At 38.4% G+C, this 11,029-nt stretch overlaps 1 pseudogene; it reads left to right on the top strand.

The window, feature by feature from the left end:
* The first annotated feature begins 3,281 nt into the window (after positions 1–3,281).
* Positions 3,282–7,887, top strand: LOC116813193 (large ribosomal subunit protein uL23-like; annotated as a pseudogene).
* The last annotated feature ends 3,142 nt before the right edge of the window (positions 7,888–11,029 follow it).

The following is an 11,029-nucleotide window of genomic DNA, read 5'->3' as shown; positions in this document are numbered from 1 at the left end:
TTCTTTGAAAGGTAAAGTATTTTTTTCCCATAAAACATAGCAACATTTAAAATCACCCATAGAATGTCCTGCCATTTTTGTTTTTGTAGTTTCCTCATTTTCTGCAAAGCCTCGCTGAGGAAATTGACTTTGAATATCCTTTTACACTCTTCTGTTTTAGAAAGCATTGTGGTAAAACCTTGAATCATCATAGTCATAAGTTCTGTTCACATTCTTTCTTTGAATATTTTTTCCCAGTGGCCAATATTTGATTCTATTGTATTATGGCTAAAAGGTAGCCATAAAACAACAAAATAAATTTGGGAACAAAATAAATTTTGTGAACAAAATCTGGGAACAAAATAAAGACAAGAAGTCTTTGGAATAAGTGATCCCATCACAATGAATCAATTTGCCATTGGAACATATTTTTACAAAGTAACACATATGTGTTCCTACTGTAACAGAAAACATGTAAAGAACATTTGTTTTGATTTATATATCAGTCTGCACTGTTTAATTTTTTGTGTCATAAACGCTCTTATTTAAAAAAACAGGACTAGTTAACAGTGTCAATTACTAGTAATTCATGGTATAAAGAATTAAACAAGGAAGTGTTAAAAAAAAAACAGTGTTTTAAATAAAGTTTTATTTTACATCTTTTTTTTACTTACATAGAAATTGCCAAAAAAAGAGCAGAGATTTCCCATGTAGCCACAAGCTAGTTTCCTCTCTTATTAACATCTTCTATCGGTGTGTCTCACATGGCTTATTAATATCTTACATAATTTGTCACAGTTAATGAACCAACACTGATAGATTATTATTAACTAAAGTTCATATTTCATTTGGATTCCCTTAGTTCTGTCTTACTCTGAGCCAGGATCCCACCCAGGATCCCACATGACATGTAGTCATCACGTAGGCTCTTCCTGGCTGTGACAGTGTGTCAGGCTTTCCATCTCATGATGACCTTGATAGTACTGAGGAGGATGGTCAGGAATTTTGTAGAATGCCCCCCATTGTCACTTCATGTTCTCAAGGTGAACTGTCACCTTTGATGTTCACTTGGATCATTTGGCAGAGCTACCGTTTGTCAGGTTTCTCCACTGTGAAGTTATTTTTCCTCCTTGTCCATACTGCATGTGTTCTTTTGGAGCAAGTCACTATGCAGAGCCCACACTTACGGAGTGAGGAGTTGGCTCCACCTTCTTGATGGCTGAGTGTCTACATCAACTATTTGGAATTCTTTTGCAAAGGAGATTTCTATGCAACTCCATTTGCTTATTCACCTATGTATACAAATACAGACACCTAGATAATTACTTTAAGCTTTAGTTAGTATTCAACACTGCAGCATTATGTTTCACAATTCATTCCAGTGTTGGCCATCGGTAGCTGTTTTTATTGGCTCTTATTTTTCTTTGACATATTTTAATTTTTTAAGTACTGACTTACTTTCTGATACTTCAAGATTATCCTGGCTCCTATATTTACTGTCCCAGTTCTAGTATCAGACATTTCTTCAAAGAGCCTGATTCCTTTCAGAACGGTAGGAAAACTTACATCTGGCTGCTGAATGAGCACATTGTATCTTGTCCCTCATTAGCAATGCTAGGAAGTATGCGTGTGTCTAACCTACCTACACACACCTAATTATAAAGTTTTCTATGTGGAACTGTGTATGTCTATATTAAACTAAACATAAGTTTACGTTGATGTCTCCACCTCTGATCTACTATCACAGGAATTATTCTAGCCTTCTCGCCTTGCTAATTTGTAACCTCCCACTTCAACAGTGAGAAACCTCGTTCCCACCATCTGCGACTTATGTAAGTCATTGTTTTATTCCAGATACAGACACTGTGGCTTTACAATTGTTCGCAATTGCTTCTGTTGGAAAGAACTTTATAAAATGGAATCCAATGATGAAGTATAGTTCATTTGCCTTCAGCCTACAGATTCTATTCATTTTCAAAGTGACTTAGGTCAACACCATTTTCCCTGCACTTTCAGTGAGTTTTTACCTACATTTGTGTCTTAGTCCATTTTGTGCTTCTGTAACAGAATACCTGAGGCTTGGTAATTTATTAGTAAAAAAGGTTCATTTGGCTCCCAATACTGGTGGCTGGAATGTCTGAAATTGGGCAGTTGCATCTGGTGGGGCCTCAGTCTTTTTCACCTCATGGTGGAAAGTGGAAGGGGAGCAAGGGGTGCACCAGAGATCACATAGCAAGAGGGAAGCCAAGGAAGCCAGACTCTTTTTAATTACCTACTCCTGCAGGAATTAATCCATTCCTGTGAGAGCAGAACTCACTCACTCCCATGGAGGACATTAATCTATTTATGAGGGATCCGTCCCCATGACCCAAACACTGTCCACTAGGCCCCACAGCCCCACACTGCCACATTGGGGGTCAAATTTCAACACTGGTTTTTGCAGGGACAAACCACATCCAAACCATAGTAATTTCTAGCATAAATTCTTTTTCACATGATGTATTCTGTCCAGGGATACTCCACATCCTGAGTAATTTTATTTAATTTGAATAGAGTTTGATTTACTCATTTGGCCATGAAATTCTGCATCTTTTGACAAATGCATTGTAGCAGATAGCCCAATTTTTTTTTTTTTTTTGAGACGGAGTCTCGCTCTGTCGCCCAGGCTGGAGTGCAGTGGCGCAATCTCGGCTCACTGCAAGCTCCGCCTCCTGGGTTCATGCCATTCTCCTGCCTCAGCCTCTCCAAGTAGCTGGGACTACAGGCGCCTGCCACCACGCCCGGCTAATTTTTTGTACTTTTTAGTAGAGACGGGGTTTCACCGTGGTTCGATCTCCTGACCTCGTGATCCGCCCGCCTCAGCCTCCCAAAGTGCTGGGATTACAAGCATGAGCCACCGCGCCTGGCCAATATCCCACTATTAAAGTATCATATGGAATGCTTTAAACCTCCACCCCATGGAGCCAATGGCTTCCCATCTGTGTAGTTTGCCTTCTCCAGTGTCTCATTAAATGAGATCACACTGTGTATATTCTCCTCAGACTGTCTTCTTCCACTTAGCAGTGTGCATGCAAGATTCACTCATGTCTTTGTGTGAGTTGATAGCTTGTTCCTTTCTATGGCTAAATAGTCTTCCATTGCATGAATGTACCACAATTTGGTTATGCATTATGGGGAGCAAAACCTTCCTCTTCTAACTTTGTTCCTGGGCTGGAGACCTTCAAATTAACTAACAATAGATATATTAGTAGGAGAGACAATACTTGGCTTCTAATTCCACAAGTATCATTGTGGGACAAAATTCATCAGATGGCAGGATCCAGTTTACAAAGAGGTAAAAATTGCCCAAAAACAAGAAACAAGACTAGAATCTGATAGTCCACAATAGCTATAGTTTTCCTTTAAAAAAAAGTTTTTTGAGACAGGGTCTGGTTCTGTCACCCAGGCTGGAGTGCAAAGGTGCAATCACAGCTCACTGCAACCTCTACCTCCTGGGTGTAAACGATCCTCTCTCCTCAGCCTCCTGATTAGCTGGGACTACAGGCACATGCCATCATGCCCATCTAAGTTTTGTATTTTTGGTAGAGATGGGGTTTCACCATGTTGCCCAGGCTGGTCTTGAACTCCTGGCCTCCCAAAGTGCTGGAATTATAGGCATGTGCTGCCATGCCCAGCCATGTTGTAGTTTTCCATTGAAACATAAAATTTCTCTCTGTAGCAACCATCATTTTTGATCATAAAGTAAGACTATTCTTGTTTTAAAAATAAGTCTAGTTTTGTTAGATTTTGCTTGATTATTTACATAAGTGCAGCAAGAACAGGAGATGACCACATAGGTGCTTTCAAGTTTCTTTGCTGGAAGTTTTCATACAGAATCTCAGATTTGAGTTTTAAAGGTCTAATTCAGGCTAAAAGCCAAGCTAAGAACATACTATCAGATTTCAGCTGCAGTCCTTATAGCTTTGTGTGGATTCCTGTCTTCTTGAGGCCCCCAAAATATCCCTAAATTCCTGGTCCTACCAGGAAATTACCTTCTTTACTAACCTGTAAGGCTGCGAACCCTGTAATCTGGGTATCAGGCTGGCTTTTCTCAGAGTGCTGTTGGGAATGAAGTTTTTGGTGTTCCAAAAAAAAAAAAAAAAAAAAAGAATTAACGTGGAAACAAATGATCTGTTAGCAAGGCAAGCTTTACTTTCTGCATAAAAGGTGCTACTCAATAGCTGTCCAGCCACAAGAGCACACCAAACAAAGGAGACAGAGTTACTTATTACCTGATACGTCTACCCTAGTGCTGTGTCCAGTTTCCATTGGCTGAAATAGGACCTCACATTTTACACTTTACCTGATTGGCTGTTAGTTTAAAACTTTCTTAATTAGGTAAGGGGAATAGAACAAAGAAAGAAAAGGAAGTTGCCCAGGGATAGTTAAGGAAGCATCTCCAAATAAGGAATGGCATGCACTACGGGCTGGGGCTTGTCTAGTTCTGTCCAGGCATGCTGGAGCAAGCTAGTACAAGTGATTTGGAATACACACACACACACACACACACACACACACACACACACAAATAGTGGATAGCTGTGACTTTATAATCTTTGAGGAAGAACTTTCCCATTTCTCACAGTGCTTTGTAACATTGTCTCCATAAAAGTCAACCTTACTTCCTTAAAATTGCTGGTCATAACTGATCTTAGGTACACGTCCTAAATATGATATTCCAGTAAAAACCTTGATAATATAACCAAAATTTCCAATTATGTCCTGTTATAAGGCGAATAGATTCTTACTGGACTTTTGCTAACAACTATATCATCGTGAAAATAAGAGTATTCAGTAAGGATTTCAAAATTCTGGAAAAATTAGGCAGAGAAAAAAGATAAATGCTTCATTTCTGTTTACAAAAGTATAATCTACTAAATTGTTGTAAGTTACAGTTAGATTAAGAGAAAGAGATTTCTTAAATCCAGAAACTAGAACATTAAAGAACCAGCAATGCTCCAAAAAGCTATAAAATTATAATCAATTTTCATCAGTTCATTCAGTGCCATGTAATCAATTCCAGTCTTGTTGGATCTTGGGTTAGCAGTGTCATGAACCCATCAATTTCTCAACCAGAATTCTGGAGATCTTCACTGAGTCAAGTGTATGGTCTTAAAGTTATTTAAGCAATATCATCAGAAGCCTATAACCAGAGTACCTGTCATAGTCTTTTCCGCGAGTCTCAGAGGGAGTTCTTTGTTGGAGATGAACATTCTGACCTGTAGCTGATTGCAGGAGCTTTCAGGAAAGCATCAGGGGGAAATAATATGTAAATGACAAAGAGCATGAAATGGCTGTGATGAAAGATCTGATGAGAGTTCATTATACCACAACTGACAAGGATATTTGATTTTTTCTGTGGCATACAACATTTATTTATTTATTTATAGACAGAGTCTTGCTCTGTCACCCAGGCTGGAGTGCAGTGGCGCGATCTTGGCTCACTGCAAGCTCCGTCTCCCGGGTTCACGCCATTCTCCTTCCTCAGCCTCCCAAGTAGCTGGGACTATGGATGCCTGCCACCACACCTGGCTAATTTTTGTATTTTTAATAGAGACGGGGATTCACCGGGTTAGCCAGGATGGTCTGGATCTCCTGACCTTGTGATCCACCCGCCTCAGCCTCCCAAAGTGCTGGGATTACAGGCATGAGCCAGTGCGTCCGGCACAAAATTTAAAATAATAATTGGAAATCTGACTCATTACTCTATACTGGCACATAGCATGGATAAGGAGGACATTGACACATTTCCAGGAATCTTATATAATTTCTGAAAACATAACATTTTACCCATACAAATATAACACAGGGAAGATTAGGTATCTCTTTTTATTTGTATCTTATGTATCATTTTCCTTATAAAATATACAACCTACTTTACTTGTGAAACATGCCCTACTTTTCTGGCATGCTTTGCATAGAGTTGTTTCTAGTTTTTCTATTATTTCTAGTAGTTTTATTTACATATATTTACATATATTGATTACAATTTTACTACTTAGTAAACTCTTAGTTTCCAGAGAAAACTAGGAAGTAGACAGTTATAAACTGTCATATATTAGCATTCTATAGTAGGTTAGAAAATGTATGAATATACCATCTCCCAACATCCAGAGGGATGTGTTTCCTCATAATACAATTTCTCAGTGTGGCAGAAAAAAAGATGTTTATTAATGGGCCAAAATATCTTTACTCTCTGTAAAAATAGGAAGCCAAAAGTATATAAACTTGAATTATTTATGTTCAGTAATTAATGTTTTAGTATTGTATCTTATTTATAAATGTCTAGATATTTAAGGCAAATCTTTTACTTAGCTTAACTTTAAGGTTAAAAATTACCAAAAGTACTTTGGAAACTACTATTAGGCAGATTTACTGTAAACAAATTATTTTTGAAATGATGCTTTTCACTTTTCACAAGATGGCACCGAAAGCGAAGGAAGCTCCTGCCCCTCCTAAAGCCGAAGCCAAAGCGAAGGCTTTAAAGGCCATGAAGGCAGTGTTGAAAGGTGTCCACAGCCACACGCAAAAAAGAAGATCCGCATGTCACCCAGCTTCAGGCAGCCCAAGACACTGCGACTCCGGAGGAAGCCCAGATATCCTTGGAAGAGCACCCCCAGGAGAAACAAGCTTGACCACTGTGCTGTCATCAGGTTTCCGCTGACCGCTGAGTCGGCCGTGAAGAAGATAGAAGAAAACAACACGCTTGTGTTCATTGTGGATGTTAAAGCCAGAAGCGCCAGATCAAACAGGCTGTGAAGAAGAAGCGCTATGACAGTGATGTGGCCAAGGTCACCACCCTTATTTGTCCTGATAAAGAGAAGAAGGCATATGTTCGACTGGCTCCTGATTATGATGTTTTGGATGTCGCAACAAAATTGGGATCATCTAAACTGAGTCCAGCTGGCTAACTCTAAATATATGTGTATCTTTTCACCATAAAAAAATAATGTTTTTCATAAGAATGACAAATTAATTAGAATCAAATCTATAAGCTTTAAGATTTTACATTTCTAGTAAGTATAATATTAGCTTATTTGATTGGAACTCAAGCAGAATAGGAATTTATGTTTGTTTTATATTCAATAGTGATAACTTTGAAGACATAGTTGTTTTATTACACCAAAAATATTATATTAATCTTATTTAACTAAGTTTTATCCAAATTGTGTTAACTTAAAAAACATTTGATCATTTTCTATATTTCTAGGGTTTGGTGAATATTTATTTATAAATGCTTATTTTTTTCCAAGCCAAGTTAGAATAGAGCACTTTTAGAGGATTTTATAAGTGAATTTTGCAATGCTATCTGGAATTAAGAAAATATTACATATACATAACATACATTAATAGATATAAAAACACAAATAGAGATTTCATAGCTTTCATCCTGAAATTTCAGCCATGAATCGGGCATAAATATTCTGATGGTTAATTTTAGACATCTACTTAATTGGATTAAGAGACACACATAGCTGGTAAAACACAGTTTCTGGGCATATCTGTGAGGGTGTTTCTGGAAGACACTGAGATAACCATGACCCAATGTGGATGGGCACTGATATGGTTTGGCTGTGTCCCCACCCAGATCTCATCTTGAATTGTAGTTCCTATAATCCCTACATGTCGTGGGAGGGACCCAGTGGGAGGTGATTGAATCACGGTGGTGGTTACTGCCATGCTGTTCCCATGACAGTGAGTGAGTTCTCATGATCTGATGGTTTCATAAGGGGTTTTTCCCCTTTGGCTCAGCACTTCTCCTTGTTGCTGCCATGTGAAGAAGGACGGCTTTGCTTCCCCTTCTGCCATGATTGTGAGGCCCCTGCAGCCATGTGGAACTGTCAGCCCATTAAACCTCTTTGTTCTTTATCGATTGCTCAGACTCAGGTATTTCTTCATAGCTGTATAAAAATGGATGAATACAGGCATCATACAATTGGTTGAGAGCCCAGATAGAACAACAAGGAAAAGGAAAGGTGAATTATCTCCTTCTGAAATGGAAACATCTTTCTTCTCCTGCCCTTGACATCAGAACTTCAGGGTCTCAGACCTTTGGCCTCAGAATCAGAGTTACACCACTGGCTTCCCTGATTCTGAGTCCTTTGTGTCTGGAGTGAGCCATGCTACCAGCTTTCCTGGTTCTCCAACTCGGAGACAGGCTATTGTGGAACTTCTCAGCCTCCATAATTATGTGAACGAATTCCCCTAATGAATCTTCTCTCATCTGTCTATCTACATATATCCTATTGATTCTGCCTTTCTGGGGAACCCTGATTAATGTGATTACAATAACTACAAAATTCACTAGTTTATATAGAAGAATTGGTTTTTGTCTTTGCCCCATTTTATATTTGTATTATAACTCTGTATCTGGAAAATGGAACAAGTTTTTTTTCTTCTTCATATGAGGGCTAAAGCTTTTCTCTCACCAGCATTTTTGGAGATTTTTAAGGTTTTTTTGTTGTTGTTGTTTTGACGTATAATCTTATGGAGGGTGAGAAATAATTTTTTTTTTCTATTTTATTTTTCAGCCCCAGGTGTTTGCTTTTGCAGATTCTTCAGCACATTGAGAGCCTCCAAGGCATGGAGCAGGGTGCCTAAAATTTCAGTGATTATAGGGAGTTGAGAGACTCAGTTGGGAAAGGAAAGGTCTAAAAGGAGGCAATTTTGAAGATAAAAATTTTCTGAAAGGAGCCACTAAAGTTTGAAATAATTCTTAGTAAAGTCATCCAAACAGGAAAGGAAGTAGAATTAATGCCATATTGGTGGAACACATAGTCAGCAGAGGTTTGAGAATGGAGAATTTAGTCAATTTTAAATTAGTCAATTTAAATTAGTCAATTTAGGCTAATTTTTTGTATTTTTGGTAGAGACAGGGTTTCATCATGTTGGACAGGCTGGTCTGAAACTCCTGACCTCAGGTGATCCACCTGCCTTGGCCTCCCAAAGTGCTGGGATTACAGGCATGAGCCACCGCACCCAGTAAGAGACGTATTTCCTATAAAGGGTTGCAGCCTGCAGGGTTGTCCTTCTGACAGGCTGGGAAGCATAGCCTCCAGCCAGAAGCCAGAAACAGATGCTTCAAGGAGGAGGTAAAGGAAATAGTAATTTATGCTGAGTGGAATGGCCAAATACATTTATTTAATAACCTCTAGGAGGAGTCATGAATATTTATGGAAGGAGAAATGCATGCATGCGCAATTGAGTTTCTTGCTTCTTCATGGGTCCCATGTACAAAAAATGGCAGTGTTAGCATGATCCCAGGGTGGAATTTTCAGCCCTCTGACATTAAAAGGTGAAGCAGAGGACATGAAAACTCGCTCTGTGCATCCTCTGTACACTGGCCAGAACCTCTCTGTCATGGGTGGTCTCTTATCAGGCAAGAAAGGAGATGCTGACATCAGTGGTGGAGACTTGGAAAGGGCTGGTTTCTGTTAAATCCTTAGGGAAGAAAGCCTCATCATGGTTAGCAAAGGAGGGGGTATAATAATGTGTAACTGACCCCCATCATCCCATCCTAGCAAAGCTGAGAACTCAGTTTTGAAAGTTACTCTGGGGTCCCCTCAGCCAAGAGTGGGTCTGTTCAGTCAGTTGGGAGCTTAGGATTTCATTTTCATTTGTCAGTGCTAATGGGAAAGGGTATGCTGTCTCCATGGCAGCTGAATTTGCAAGAAACTCCTTGGATGGGGTTAATGGCAGTTGTATTTTTCTGGGAGCTCTGCTTTAATTGGATAAAGTAAGTTCTGGTAAGATTTCTTCCTTTATCTTTGGTATCTCAAATGTTTTCATTTACATAATCTTTATAACAGCTTTTGATGTCTGAGTGGATTCCCACACAGTCATCTATTGTAAGACCTTCTGATTCCTTTTTTTTCCTTGGTCATTATGAATAGGGCTTCTGTAAGTAATTGCGTGGTAGCTTTTGTTTGGAAATAACATCAAAGTAGTTGTCAAAATACTTAGGAATGTGATTTTTGGATTGTAAGGTGAGACTTGTTTAGCTTTAGAAAAAACTGCCCAACTTGTAATGGGGAGGAAAAAAATTGTCTATGTTTTTGGAATTCTTAGATGGGACCCTCTGTAAAAACTGACAGATTAAAATGAGAAAAACAGAAAAGTTTAAAAACATGTATACCTTATGGATACATGGGAGATACTCACAGAAAAATGAGTAAATCTCCCACAGGTGACTTTCAATTCAAGCATAAATACTATCTTTAACTTAAACAAAGAAGATTTGAGGTGCAGTAGTGGGGAGTTAACCAGCAAAAGCACAGTAGACAAGGGTAAGGTTTGTTATACAGAGTTAAGTCCGTGCGTTCTCCATTGATAAGACTCTTTAGTGATTTAGTTTTCCTTCTCTTCTTGGTGTCAAGAGAGGTAGCTTTTAAATGGGGATTTCCTTGATAGATGTAAATTTTCCTTACACAAGTGTAACTTCTACTTTGTTTTCAGAACTTCCTTTGTTAGAATTTTTTTTTTTTTTTCAAAATAATCAGCTTGGAATAATTCTTAAGCCGAAGGGACATATATTGGGGTTGCATATTCTGGTTTCCTACCATTATATTTTGGGGTGGCATATTTTGGTCTTACACACTGTGTTCCACCAGCAATGGAAAGAGTTCTTGTTTTTTCTCCAGCAATTTGTCATTTTTTAAAGAGTTTAGCAGTTCTAAGACATATAGACCAGCTGTGCTATCTCATTGTGGTTTTCAGTTCTCTATTATGTTGAGTATCTTTTTGTATGTTTACTTGGCATCTGTAGATCTTCTTTGGTGAGGTGTCTGTTCAGATCTGTGTGCATTTTTAATTGGGCTGTTTAACTTATTGTTTAAACAATTTTTATATATTTTGAATACAAATTCTGAGATCTGTATTTTGCAAATATTTTCTTCAATATGTGGCTTTTCTTTTTGTTCTCTTAACAAGGTCTCTTCCAGAGTATAAACTTTGAATATTAAGAAATCCACATTGTCATTTCTTCTGTGTATATCAACCTTTTCTGTCAGTT

The sequence above is a fragment of the Hylobates moloch genome, unplaced genomic scaffold, assembly GCF_009828535.3.
Source record: "Hylobates moloch isolate HMO894 unplaced genomic scaffold, HMol_V3 SCAFFOLD_9, whole genome shotgun sequence".
Classification (NCBI taxonomy): Eukaryota; Metazoa; Chordata; class Mammalia; order Primates; family Hylobatidae; genus Hylobates; species Hylobates moloch.
The sequence above is the reverse complement of the archived record's forward strand: the minus strand, read 5'-3'. Positions and strand labels throughout refer to the sequence as shown.